Source organism: Eschrichtius robustus, chromosome 10 (genome assembly GCF_028021215.1).
Source record: "Eschrichtius robustus isolate mEscRob2 chromosome 10, mEscRob2.pri, whole genome shotgun sequence".
Classification (NCBI taxonomy): Eukaryota; Metazoa; Chordata; class Mammalia; order Artiodactyla; family Eschrichtiidae; genus Eschrichtius; species Eschrichtius robustus.
The window spans coordinates 78316789-78332597 of NC_090833.1; positions in this window are offsets into that span (position 1 = coordinate 78316789).

Here is a 15809-nt window from a genome sequence, read left to right on the forward strand (position 1 = left end):
AGTCCGGGAAAAGGTCGGCAGCTGCCGAAGAGGCAAGAGACTTTTTCTTCCCTCTTTGTTTCCTGGTGCGTGAGGAGAGGGGATTCAGAGCACCGCCTAAACCAACTCCAGAGACGGGCGCGAGCCGCGGTGATCAGCGCGGGTACCAGAGATGAGCGTGAGACACTGGGGCTGCTGCTGCCGCCTCCAAAAAGCCTGTGTGCGAGCACAGGTCACTCTCCACACCGCCCCTCCCGGTAGCCTGTGCAGCCCACCACTGCCAGGGTCCCGTGATCCGGGGACAACTTCCCCAGGAGAACGCACTGCGCGCCTCAGGCTGCTGCAACGTCACGCCGGCCTCGGCCACTGCAGGCTCGCCCCGCCTCCTCCGTGCCCCTCCCTCCCCGCGGCCTGGGTGAGCCAGAGCCCCCGAAGCAGCTGCTCCTTTAACCCCGTCCTGTCTGGGCGGGGAATAGATGCCCTCAGGCGACCTACACGCAGAGGCGGGTCCAAATCCAAAGCTGAACCCCAGGAGCTGTGTGAACAGAGAAGAGAAGGGGAAATCTCTCCCAGCAGACTCAGAAGCAGAGGATTAAAACTCCACAAACAACTTGATGTGCCTGCATCTGCTGAATACCTGAATAGACAACGAATCATCCCAAATTCAGGAGGTGGACTTTGGGAGCAGGAGATATTAATTTTTCCCCTTTTCCTTTTTTTGTGAGTGTATATGTATATGCTTCTGGGTGAGACTTTGTCTGTATAGCTTTCCTTTATAATACCTTTATTTTACTTCACTATATTATAGCCTCTTTCTTTCTTTCTTTCTATTTTTTCTCCCTTTTACTCTGAGCCGTGTGGACGAAAGGCTCTTGGTGCTCCAGCCAGGCATCAGGGCCGTGCCTCTGAGGTGGGAGAGCCAACTTCAGGTCACTGGTCCACAAGAGACCTCCCAGCTCCACGTAATACCAAACGGCAAAAATCTCTCAGAGATCTCCATCTCAACATCAAGACCCAGCTTCACTCAACGACCAGCAAGCTACAGTGCTGGACACCCTATGCCAAACAACTAGCAAGATAGGAAAACAGCCCCATCCATTAGCACAGAGGCTGCCTAAAATCATAATAAGGCCACAGACACCCCAAAATACACCACCAGACGTGGACGTGCCCACCAGAAAGACAAGATCCAGCCTCATCCACCAGAACTCAGGCACTAGTTCCCTCCACCAGGAAGCCTACACAACCCACTGAACCAACCTTAGCCACTGGGGACAGATACCAAAAACAACGGGAACTATGAACCTGCAGCCTGTGAAAAGGAGACCCCAAACACAGTAAGATAAGCAAAATGAGACGACAGAAAAACACACAGCAGGTGAAGGAGCAGGGTCAAAACACACCAGACTTAACAAATGAAGAGGAAATAGGTAGTCTACCTGAAAAAGAATTCAGAATAATGATAGTAAGGATGATCCAAAATCTGGGAAATAGAATAGACAAAATGCAAGAAACATTTAACAAGGACATAGAAGAACTAAAGAGGAACCAAGCAACGATGAAAAACACAATAAATGAAATTAAAAATACTCTAGAGGGGATCAATAGCAGAATAACTGAGGCAGAAGAAAGGATAAGTGACCTGGAATATAAAATGGTGGAAATAACTACTGCAGAGCAGGATAAAGAAAAAAGAATGAAAAGAACTGAGGACAGTCTCAGAGACCTCTGGGACAACATTAAATGCACCAACATTCGAATTATAGGGGTCCCAGAAGAAGAAGAGAAAAAGAAAGGGACTGAGAAAATATTTGAAGAGATTATAGTTGAAAACTTCCCTAATGTGGGAAAGGAAATAGTTAATCAAGTCCTGGAAGCACAGAGAGTCCCATACAGGATAAATCCAAGGAGAAACACGCCAAGATACATATTATTCAAACTATCAAAAATTAAATATAAAGAAAACATATTAAAAGCAGCAAGGGAAAAACAACAAATAACACACAAGGGAATTTCCATAAGGTTAACATCTGATCTTTCAGCAGAAACTCTGCAAGCCAGAAGGGGGTGGCAGGATATACTTAAAGTGATGAAGGAGAAAAACCTACAACCAAGATTACTCTACCCAGCAAGGATCTCATTCAGATGTGATGGAGAAATTAAAACCTTTACAGACAAGCAAAAGCTGAGAGAGTTCAGCACCACCAAACCAGCTTTACAACAAGTGCTAAAGGAACTTCCCTAGGCAAAAAACACAAAAGAAGGAAAACACCTACAATAACAAACCCAAAACATTTAAGAAAATGGGAATAGGAATATACATATCGATAATTACCTTGAATGTAAATGGATTAAATGCTCCCACCAAAAGACATAGGCTGGCTGAATGGATACAAAAACAAGACCCATATATATGCTGTCTACAAGAGACCCACTTCAGACCTAGAGACACATACAGACTGAAAGTGAGGGGATGGAAAAAAGATATTCCACGCAAATGGAAATCAAAAGAAAGCTGGAGTAGCAATTCTCATATCAGACAAAATAGACTTTAAAATAAAGACTATTACAAGAGACAAAGAAGGACACTATATAATGATCAAGGGAACGATCCAAGAGGAAGGTATAACAATTGTAAATATTTATGCACCCAACATAGGAGCACCTCAATACATAAGGCAAATACTAACAGCCATAAAAGGGGAAATCGACAGCAACACAATCATAGTAGGGGACTTTAACACCCCACTTTCACCAATGGACAGATCATCCAAAATGAAAATAAATAAGGAAACACAAGCTTTAAATGATACATTAAACAAGATGGACTTAACTGATATTTATAGGACATTCCAAAACAAAAACAACAGAATACACATTTTTCTCAAGTGCTCATGGAACATTCTCCAGGATAGATCATATCTTGGGTCACAAATCAAGCTTTGGTAAATTTAAGAAAATTGAAATCGTATCAAGTATCTTTTCCGACAACAACGCTATGAGACTAGATATCAATTACAGGAAAAGATCTGTAAAAAATACAAACACATGGAGGCTACACAATACACTACTTAATAACGAAGTTATCACTGAAGAAATCAAAGGGGAAATCAAAAAATACCTAGAAACGAATGACAATGGAGATACGACGACCCAAAACCTATGGGACGCAGCAAAAGCAGTGCTAAGAGGGAAGTTTATAGCAATACAAGCCTACCTCAAGAAACAGGAAACATCTCGAATAAACAACCTAACCTTGCACCTAAAGCAATTAGAGAAAGAAGAACAAAAAAACCCCAAAGCCAGCAGAAGGAAAGAAATTATAAAGATCAGGTCAGAAATAAATGAAAAAGAAATAAAGGAAACAATAGCAAAAATCAATGAAACTCAAAGCTGGTTCTTTGAGAAGATAAACAAAATTGATAAACCATTAGCCAGACTCATCAAGAGAAAAAGGGAGAAGACTCAAATCAATAGAATTAGAAATGAAAAAGGAGAAGTAACCACTGACACTGCAGAAATACAAAAGATCATGAGAGATTACTACAAGCAACTCTATGCCAATAAAATGGACAACCTGGAAGAAATGGACAGATTCTTAGAAATGCACAAACTGCCGAGACTGAACCAGGAAGAAATAGAAAATATGAACAGACCAATCACAAGCACTGAAATTGAAACTGTGATTAAAAACCTTCCAACAAACAAAAGCCCAGGACCAGATGGCTTCACAGGTGAATTCTATCAAACATTTAGAGAAGAGCTAACACCCATCCTTCTCAAACTCTTCCAAAATATTGCAGAGGGAGGAACACTCCCAAACTCATTCTACGAGGCCACCATCACCCTGATACCAAAACCAGACAAAGATGTCACAAAGAAAGAAAACTACAGGCCAATATCACTGATGAACATAGATGCAAAAATCCTCAACCAAATACTAGCAAACAGAATCCAACAGCACATTAAAAGGATCATACACCATGATCAAGTGGGGTTTATCCCAGGAATGCAAGGATTCTTCAACATACGCAAATCAATCAATGTGATACACCATATTAACAAATTGAAGGAGAAAAACCATATGATCGTCTCAATAGATGCAGAGGAAGCTTTCGACAAAATTCAACACCCATTTATGATAAAAGCCCTGCAGAAAGTAGGCATAGAGGGAACTTTCCTCAACATAATAAAGGCCATATATGACAAACCCACAGCCAACACTGTCCTCAATGGTGAAAAACTGAAACCATTTCCACTAAGATCAGGAACAAGACAAGGTTGCCCACTCTCACCACTATTATTCAACATAGTTTTGGAATTGTTAGCCACAGCAATCAGAGAAGACAAAGAAATAAAAGGAATCCAAATCGGAAAAGAAGAAGTAAAGCTGTCACTATTTGCAGATGACATGATACTATACATAGAGAATCCTAAAGATGCTACCAGAAAACTCCTAGAGCTAATCAATGAATTTGGTAAAGTAGCAGGATACAAAATTGATGCACAGAAATCTCTTGCATTTCTATACACTAATGACGAAAAATCTGAAAGTGAAATTAAGAAAACACTCCCGTTTACCATTGCAACAAAAAGAATAAAATATCTAGGAATAAACCTACCTAAGGAGACAAAAGACCTGTATGCAGAAAATTATAAGACACTGATGAAAGAAATTAAAGATGATACAAACAGATGGAGAGATATACCATGTTCCTGGATTGGAAGAATCAACATTGTGAAAATGACTCTACTACCCAAAGCAATCTACAGATTCAATGCAATCCCTATCAAACTACCACTGGCATTTTTCACAGAACTAGAACAAAAAATTTCACAATTTGTATGGAAACACAAAAGACCCCGAAGAGCCAAAGCAATCTTGAGAACGAAAAATGGAGCTGGGGGAATCAGGCTCCCGGACTTCAGACTATATTACAAAGCTACAGTAATCAAGACAGTTTGGTACTGGCACAAAAACAGAAATATAGATCAATGGAACAGGATAGAAAGCCCAGAGATAAACCCACACACATATGGTCACCTTATCTTTGATAAAGGAGGCAAGCATATACAGTGAAGAAAAGACAGCCTATTCAATAAGTGGTGCTGGGAAAATTGGACAGGTACATGTAAAAGTATGAAATTAGAACACTCCCTGACACCATGCACAAAAATAAACTCAAAATGGATTAAAGACCTAAGTGTAAGGCCAGACACTATCAAACTCTTAGAGGAAAACATAGGCAGAACACTCTATGACATACATCACAGCAAGATTCTTTTTGACCCAGCTCCCAGAGAAATGGAAATAAGAACACAAATAAACAAATGGGACCTAATGAAACTTAAAAGCTTTTGCACAGCAAAGGAAACCATAAACAAGACCAAAAGACAACCATCAGAATGGGAGAAAATATTTGCAAATGAAGCAACTGACAAAGGATTAATCTCCAAGATTTACAAGCAGCTCATGCAGCTCAATAACAAAAAAACGAACAACCCAATCCAAAAATGGGCAGAAGACCTAAATAGACATTTCTCCAAAGAAGATATACAGATTGCCAACAGACACATGAAAGAATGCTCAACATCATTAATCATTAGAGAAATGCAAATCAAAACTACAATGAGATATCATCTCACACCGGTCAGAATGGCCATCATCAAAAAATCTAGAAACAATAAATGCTGGAGAGGGTGTGGAGGAAAGGGAACACTCTTGCACTGTTGGTGGGAATGTAAATTGATACAGCCACTATGGAGAACAGTATGGAGGTTCCTTAAAAAACTACAAATAGAACTACCATACGACCCAGCAATCCCACTACTGGGCATATACCCTGAGAAAACCATAGGTCAAAAAGAGTCATGTACCAAAATGTTCATTGCAGCTCTATTTACAATAGCCAGGACATGGAAGCAACCTAAATGTCCATCGACAGATGAATGGATAAAGAAGATGTGGCACATATATACAATGGAATATTATTCAGCCATAAAAAGAAATGAAATGGAGGTATTTGTAATGAGGTGGATGGAGTTAGAGTCTGTCATACAGAGTGAAGTAAGTCAGAAGGAGAAAAACAAATACAGTATGCTAACACATATATACGGAATCTAAGGGAAAAAAAAAGGCCATGAACAACCTAGTGGCAAGACGGGAATAAAGACACAGACCTACTAGAGTATGGACTTGAGGATATGGGGAGGGGGTGGGGTGAGATGTGACAGGGTAAGAGAGTGTCATGGACATATATACACTACCAAATTTAAAATAGATAGCTAGTGGGAAGCAGCCACATAGCACAGGGAGATCAGCTCGATGCTTTGTGACCACCTAGAGGGGTGGGATGGGGAGGGTGGGAGGGAGGGAGATGCAAGAGGGAAGAGATATGGGAACATATTGTATATGTATAGCTGATTCACTTTGTTATAAAGCAGAAGCTAACACACCATTGTAAGGCAATTATACTTCAATAAAGATGTTTAAAAAAAACAAACAAAAAAAAAGAAAACAAAAACAAACAAACAAAAACTCTACCAAACTTTGGGGACATTATGCATAATGATGCCATTGAATACTTTAATAAAATAATAAATATTACAGTACCAAACAGAAAAAATTAATAAATTAGTAATTTATAAGTATATTAGTAATTTTTGGAAAAAAGTTAGACAAGCTTATACATACATATTATATTGGTTTGTCACAATAATTAATAATATTAATGAGTTATGATCTAAAAATTATCAATGACTTTGTCAAAACTGATCTTCACATTGCAAGTACTACAGATAATATTGCCTGATTTTTAAATTTATTTTGGCTCATATTTGGTCAAAGAACATATTTTGTTGATTATAAATAATTATAGAAGTTTTTAAATGAAACCAGATACATAGTAATAATAGCTAAGGTGGTAAGAAGTGGTCATATTTTCTAAAAATCTTGAAGAGAAAGCTGAGAGGATTTCGTGATGAAGTTAAATTGTGATATGGGGGGCAGAAAGGAAATAAGGATGATTTCAAGATTTTTGAGCACCAAGAAGTTATCATCAACTGGGAGGCTTCAGATGGAGGCAGTCAGGTGGAGTGAGGAAATTAGAAGTTCACTCTTTTTTTATTGAAGTATAGTTGATTTAAAATGTTGTGTTAGTTTTAGGTGTACAGAACAGTGATTCAGATACATATATATATAAATACACACATATATATTCTTTTATATGTATACAAATATGTATGCTTTTTCAGAGTATATATCTTCTCCTTATAGGTTATTACAAAATATCGAGTACAGTTCCCTGTGCTATACTCAGTAGCACAGTACATCCTTGTTGGTTATCTATTTTATATATAGCAGTATGTATATGTTAATCCCAACCTCTTAATTTATCTCTCTCCTACCCCTTTCCCCTTTGGTAACCATTTGTTTTCTATATCTGTGGGTCTATTTCTGTTTTGTATATAAGTTCATTTGTATCTTTTATTTTTTAGATTCCACATATAAGTGATATCACATCTTTGTCTTTCTTTGTCTGGCTTACTTCACTTAGTATGATATTCTCTAGGTCCATCCATGTTGCTGAAAATGGTAGTATTTCATTCTTTTTTATGGCTGAATAATATTCCATTATATATATATATATCCATTCATCTGTTGATGGACATTTAGGCTGTTTTCATGTCTTGCTTATTGTAAATAGTGTTGCAATGAACACTGGGGTTCATGCACCTTTTTGAATTATGGTTTTCTCCAGATATATGCCCAGGAGAGAGATTCCTGAATCATACAGTAACTCTATTTTTAGTTTTTTAAGGAACCTCCATACTAAAAAAATTTCCTAAAAAATCTGAACTCAGTCTTCTCCTTCTCCTTTTCTGCTCTGAGGACTTTTCTTCTCTTACCATAATAAGGGTCCAAGGTATCAGGTAAGTAAAATCGCAAGGATATTAGATATATAGTTAGCTATAAGGAGACTGCTTACTTTTATGTGTTCATTCTTTTGGATTTCTAATAGCTCTAATGAACTCAAAGATTTCAAATTGACATAGCAACATTACGGCCAATGGACTGATTAGACATATACTTTTATCTTAAATGCCAAAATATTCATAATTCATTTTTATTGTCTGTGCAGTTGTTTTCAGTGCTTCAGAATCCCAGAGGTAGTACAGAACATTCTTGATGGGGAAATCCAGGCTTTTGATTAGACACCTCGCCAGTTACCCCTCTTCACCCATCCATGTCCAATGCTTTTTAAAGAATATAGACTACTGGACAATAGAAAAAATGTTTTTATAATGACAGGAAATGAGAACAAAATTGGTTATATGCCTTTACCACCATTTCTCTTTCTTGTAGCAGGAGATTAGTGTCTTATTTTAGGAAGTGTTTTTTTGTACTACATAGGTGTCAGGAATGGACTAAATGTCCCTTAAGAACTCCTTCTACTCAAACACATTAATAGCAAAGCCAATACTTTCATATGTGTGACAGGATAAAATAACCAGTTCCTTGGAAAAGTATTACATAATACATCCTTAACAATATGTTTTGTCTCACTCAGAAGATTACAGTAATTAAAAGGTAGAGAAGATCTGTATATACAACAATATATTTTGGTGTATAAAAGAGAACTCTATTTTTTGGAATAAAATGCCATAATCATAACCTAATTTTAAACGAGATAGCCTATCTACGTTCAAATGCATGGCACAAAGTCCTTCTTGTAAAAGAAGCGAGGTAATACTGGTGAATGTGTTTTCTTTATAATCTGGGATCATGTTAATATAAAAGAAAAAAATTATGCCATAATGAAATATCTGACTTAATAAAAAAACTACCACATATAGTAGTTTTTGGCTTTTTAGATTCCACATGAGTGAGATCATACAGTATTTGTCTTTCTCTGTCTAACTTATTTCACTTAGCATAATGCCCTCAAGGTTCACCCTGACCTCCTTCTTTCTCATGCCTGAATAATCCATTTGTACACCACATCTACATCTTCTTTATCCATTTATCTGTTGGTGGACACTCAGGTTATGCCTATATCTTGATTATTGTGAATAATATTGCAATGAACATGGGAGTGTCTATATCTTTGCAAGTTAGTGATATAATTTCCTTTAGATATATACTCCGAAGTGGGATGGTTGGATCATATGCTAAATCTATTTTTAAAATTTTGAGGAAACTCCATACTGTATTCCATAATGGCTGTAGCTTTTCATGTGCTATTGTCCACTTGCTTGTCTTTTTTAGAAAAATAAATGTCTGTTTAGTTCCTCTGTCCACTTTTAAATGAATTTTTTCTATTGACTTGTATGAGTTCTTTATATATATTTGAATATTAACTCATCAGGTACATGATTTGAAAATATCTTATTCCATCCCTTAGGTTACCTTTTCCTCTTGTTGATTGTTTCTTTGGCTGTACAGAAGCTTTTTAGTTTGATATGCTCTCATTTATTAATTTTTCTTTTGTTGCTTGTGCTTGTGGTATCATATCCAATAAACCATTGCCAAGGCCAATGTCAAGAAGCGTTTCCCAATGTTTTCTTCTAGGAGTTTTATGGTTTCAGGTCTTATGTTTAAGTTTTTAATTCATTGGGAAAAACTTTTTTAATTTGTTATACCATTCCTATCAGGAATACATTATAAGCTCCTTTTATATCTGAAAAAAAAGGAGCCTCAAAAAAGTTAAGTGACTAAGCCAAGGTCACACAACTGGTAAGTGGCAGGATTTGAAATCCAGATAGTATTCAATCCCATCAACTTAACCGCTACTACACTGAGTAATAGAGTGAGAAGAAAAGCCAAACCATGAAGTACAAAGATGAAAGAAATTTATGAGAATATGTTTTCAAATTTTAGTTACTACATATTTACAAAAACAAAGCAAAATCGTATTTCTAAATTTTATTTTTTAATTTATTTATTTATTTTTGGCTGCGTTGGGTCTTCATTGCTGCGTGCGGGCTTTCTCTAGTTGCGGTGAGTGGGGGCTACTCCTTCGATGCGCTGTGTGGGCTTCTCACTGCAGTGGCTTCTCTTGTTGCGGAGCACAGGCTCTAGGCACATTGGCTTCAGTAGTTGTGGCACATGGGCTCAGTAGCTGTGGCACACGGGCTTAGTTGCTCCGCGGGATCTTACTGGACCAGGGCTCGAACCCATGTCCCCGGCATTGGCAGCCGGATTTTTAACCACTGCGCCACCAGGGAAGCCCCATATTTCCAAATTTTAAAAAAAGCAGCTTTGCTGTTTTGCTATTTGTTGAAATTTAGAAAATTCTACAATTTCAGTTTAAGCAAATATGACATTCAGTGAGTATTTTTGGAGGCACTAAGATGGCATTCTACTAAACTTGGGAAATTCCCAAGGTGTTCAATTATTCTTACAAATCATATGGATTTAGGATGTAAAAGAATGAGAGAACAGTGAGCAAGGGGTTAGATATATCTGAACATATTCCTGCAATACTAAACTGCCTTTGTTTCAGAGACTATTTCTTCTGCCTCTGCTTTCCTTTCTTTCCCATATTAATGCTGCAGCTTAAGCTCATTTTGATATGTGTGCATGTTTGAGGGTGCCGTGGAAAGTTCTGTTACAATATTATTTATAGTTTTATTTGAAAAACATATCTATTTGTTTGTTGGTTTCAGTAGAATGAAATGGTCATGTTTCTCAATTTATATCCATTGCCTTTTAATGCTTCCCTTAGCAAATCTAATATATTCACTTTATATTGTGTTCTGCAGTTTTGCAGTTCAAATGCATGGCCTTCTGTTACATTCTTGAGAATAAAATCTCTCAAGACATTTAATATCTATGATTTAGACAGTGTTGCCATTATTATAGTGCTACAGTAGGAACCAATGAAAATATCAGAACACTTAAAAAGTAATTTTATATACATAATATCACCGAAAGGAGATCATGTGGAAATAGCTAAAATATTAAACCAGTCTCCAGTATGGCAAGGCTAGTATTTTCTGCCCCACATCTTGCAGGATGAAACAAGTCATTTATCATATACCATGGCTCTAGATATGCTTCAGAACTGTGAAAAACTCTGATAATAGGAGTTTATATATCTAAAAAGGGAAAATGGAAACAACTCTACACCTTAAAAATAATAGTCTATTATAATAATGTTATGACTCGATCTGGGAACTAGACCAAAATATTAAAAGATACGTTATATATTTTAATTTAAGGTGGATATGTTATTAATAAAATCAGGTTGCTGAGTAAAAGTACTGCAAATATAGAGCCATTTTAACATTTCACTTTCAGTCTCTTACCAAGAAGCAGGACTGGTGTTAGCACCCAGAAAGTGTCATTGAACCTATTTAAACAGGGCTGCCTCTACTTGTTTCTCATATAATATCTACTCCTTAAACTCCCCAGAATTCACTAGAACAATATTTGCTACTTGTTCTTTCTCTCTTTCCAATGATTATACAGAGTCAGTATTTTTTTTTCCCTCCAACAGAGCAGTCGCATCCTATGAGCCAAATGCTTGACCCTTGGAGAAGCTAAACAAGATACGAAGGATGAATTCCATTTCAATAAAAACGTGTACATGTGTTTTTTTTTAAATGATTATATAAATTTGCATATGTTCTGTAATAAGTCTAGCATATGGCCAGTCTATAATAACTCTATAGAGCACATTGGTACCAGAGAAAGGGTTCTATATGTGCTTAGTCAAATTGACATAATTGACATGAATATATATGACAAGTGCTTTACCTACTTAATTCATTTGTTCACTCATTCCTTATCCCACTTAGTATTTATGAAGGTAATCTTGTTATGTTAGACACTAGGGGTATGAAGAAAACAAAGACTGACAGGATCTCTGACTCTAGGAGCTTATGAACTACCTTCTGCTTATGCAGGTACAGGTAATTTCTGCATCTGGTGATTATAATGCATTTTCGGGGAGGAAAGTAAGGAAAAAAAACAAAGAAGCAGTATATATATGTTAAAACTCGTCTATCACCAAGAAGTCATTATCTTAACTGTCCCCCATTACCTCTCCCTTTTACACCCACATAATTCAATTTATACCCAAGTCACTTTTTACAGTCAGATAATATACAGTCAGATAATATGAATATTTTTAATATTCATATAATAAAACTACTTTTACTAGAAAATGCCTAAATATTTCTTTAAAACTTTCAGAAGTATTCAGCAGATATTACTTGAGCGCCTACTATGTGCCAAGGATAGGAGACATATACAAGTGTCACTTTTCTCTTTCCCTTCCTGGTATTGCTTTACTAAATAAGAAACAGAGAAGAGGGCACTGTGCAGGGGAATGGCACAGAGTGAATAAAGATAGAGAGTAGATGGGAGCACAGTTGACTTCTTTCATTCACTGCTACCTTTCACAGTATTTTGAGAGATGGTAAACATTTATTTTAAATGCAAATATGTTATAAGGTTTAGTTTGACCTGGATGGTAATAATACAAAGACAATGAGTAATTTGTCATACTTAAAAATAAGAATATTTTATGTAATAATCCATATTTATAGCTTATCTTGAAAACTTGAAGGTAGCTGGCCCTAGTCCCTACAGCCAAGGCATTTTCTCAGTTCCTCACCTGCCTGACTCACCATGCTCCATCCACTTACGTCATCTACTTCGCTCCTATCGGCTAGGGTTTCCCAAAACTGCCAAATTAGAAAAACCATCGAGATCTTGACTAAAAATATAGATCCCCAGCTTATCCTCTGGAGATTCTGGTTCAAAAGATCTAGAATAATGGTAGATTCTGAATTTTAACAATCATCCTACATGATTCTGTGTAAACAATGTAGCTGGGGAAACACTGTTGTAGGCATTTCAGTTTGCAACCCCAAATGATTAAGAACACACTATTAACCTCACATTAAGAGTTGGTGATCTCAACACAGCATTAATTTATGGAAGTTTAATAAGTATATAAGCAGAAATCAATAATCTCATATAGTTCATTATATGTGAGGAGATAAAAATATAGATATAGATATATACCCAACGTGAAAATAATTTTTGATGTGCTTAATCTCAAGTGCCCTAGATTGATTTAACATAGTGTCTAATGCATGATTATAGCATCTCCTGTGGGATACAGTTGGAATTTTTCCTGAATGATGTCAATATCAACCATGACTGACATTGGTACAAAATTGGCTGGGGTGGGGCCCAAGCACTCTCTAAAAAACAAAACAAGATAAAAACAAAAATTTACAGATGATTCTAATATGCAAACTGGGCTAAGAGTCACTATCATAGTTATAGAGCTTTGGTTTTACATCAGTACTGATAAATGTTTAGTAAGGGATGTGCTAGTAAATGATTCACAACCTGCTCTCCGACATAGGAGGAAGCCCCGATTTGTGGTATTTGTCAATTTCTGTGATGTAAATAGTCCCGCTGTGGCTAATTTCAAGCTAACAGGATGATGTCATTGAACAAGAAGTTGAGAATGGGAAGAGATGTGTCCAATCAGCTATGATGCTGGCACAAGGCGAATCTAGCACATCACATGGTTTAATGACTCCTACTATGTTAGGTGCTGAGAATAAAAAAAGAGCCTTGTTTTCAAGTCTTTCATTATGTCACTGGACCTTTATATCATATACACTTAAAAATACAAAGAAACACAGCCTTCTCTGGTATCAAATAAAGCAGTAATGATAACAGTAAAGATAAACACTATCACCCACTGAACATTTACTCTCTTCTGAGCATTATGTTAATAGGTAATTACATACAAACATATTACATTTATACACACACACAATATATAATTAACTGAATCCTCACTATGTGCTGGACATTATCCCTAGCAATTTACCATATTATTTCAGTGGTGTCAGTACTATTTTTCTCTCATTCCAGAAACAAAATATACAACTTTTTAATGTCCTACAATTGGTAAATGTGAGTATTGAATCTGAACCTAGGTAATGTGACTTCAGAGCTAACATCTCTAACCATTAATCCCATTGCCCTATTGGTACAGACAATAAATGATATTAGAGGTCAGCACAAGGAATAAATACCCGGGCAGAGTGGTTAAAGGTAGATTCATGCTTATGTGACCTATGAACTCTTGCTCTCTTCAGAATTTGTAATCAATAATTAATACTGCAAATATCACTGCAAAATCAGGACAAGTCACCATATTATAGACTGTCCCAAGAAAACCTATAAGAAACATATTAGTTATGACAAAACAAAGTAAACTAAATTTATATGAAAACTATGATTTGATATTTTTATAGATTCACAAAATATAGTGACCATGGTCCCCTCAAAGCTTTATTATAACAAAGTTAATTTTTTCCAATTTCAAGTAGAAAATATTTCCATTGTTTTCAAACGTAAAACAACTAGACTCATTGCCAATTTACTGAGTTATTATCTTCAAAACGAAATGCTCCTTCCTCTATTTCTTCCAGCATTTAGTACTACAAGGACATCTAGGAGAAGCCTTATTTCTCTCTCCTTAGTGTTAACCCCTCTCACTCTTTCTCTCTTTCTCTCCCCTCCCCACACACACCTCTCCCAGTCTGGAGGCAGGAAAACTTCTTTATACTTTAAATTTAAAATATGTCTCTAGAGTCTGGACTCTTACAAAGTGTGGACCACTTTTGACTGAATTTTTTTTCATGAATATATTGTGTACGTTAAATCTGCATACTAAATCGTTTCCCTTAATTGCTTTCTGGTAGTCTTAGTGTCAAAGTAGATCTAGAAGGAAAGGTACTAATGGGATGGGAAATGATGGGCAGCAGTGTGCTCCTCCACCAAATCAAGGAACCTCATAGTAAGAGTGCCCACAGCTTACACTGTGGATTGATTCTGAGCTTGCATTTTCTAAACAGAGAGGGAGGCTGGTGCGGTAGGGAACTAAGGGACTTTACTGAACTTCTCTGTAGACTGTCCCACTCTGTCCTGGTAGTATCTGTACAATGTTTGTTCTTTTAAAGCCACTTTATCAGTCTCATAGATAGAGAACATTTTGTCTAGATTCTGGAATTTCTATTAGTATTCCTGTAGTTTTCTCTGATTTTACTCTCTTTTATGTATGTCTTTATAATTATTTTAGTGAGAAGTTAAGAAAGTCTATGTCAATTGTTTCAAAATAAATATAATTTTAAAATCTGCCCTAGGAGTTCTTAAACCATTCGGCTCTTGGGATTATTTCTAAGATACTAGTTCTGTTCTGAGGTTGTCGTCACCCTTCAGACCCTCCAAGATTGTTTATTTAGTGTGAACCAGGGCCAGATGTGCCTAAGAATATCTGCTCTAGTCCTTTGAACAGCTGTAGCATAGGGTTCTCTGTTTTGGCCCATCAAGTGGGATAAAAAGAAATGTAGAAATGATTAATAACTATAGAGCAAATACCCAGTGCTCATCTAAAGAGTATGCTAAATTATTTTATTTAATCTTCATAACAATCCTAACACTAAGGAACTATAATTATCTCTGGTTTAAAGATGAGAATGTTATGGCTTTGGGAGTTTATGTAATCCACCCAGTAACAAACTAGGAGACGCAAAGTCAAATTGAGAACTCAATTTTTGCCTAACTTCAAGAGATGGACTCTAATTTACATATGTAAGTGATGAGTTTGTACCAATACTAAACACTAACATAAGAAAAGACACACAGTAAGGGGAGTGCTTGTATATTATTTTGGCTAATCAAATAATGCAAATAGTCTAGAAAGCCCCATAATAGTCAATTCTACCAATAACAGATTAAAAATTCTTTGGGGAAAATGTAAACTGTTTTGATAACAGAGGTTATTTGTTAG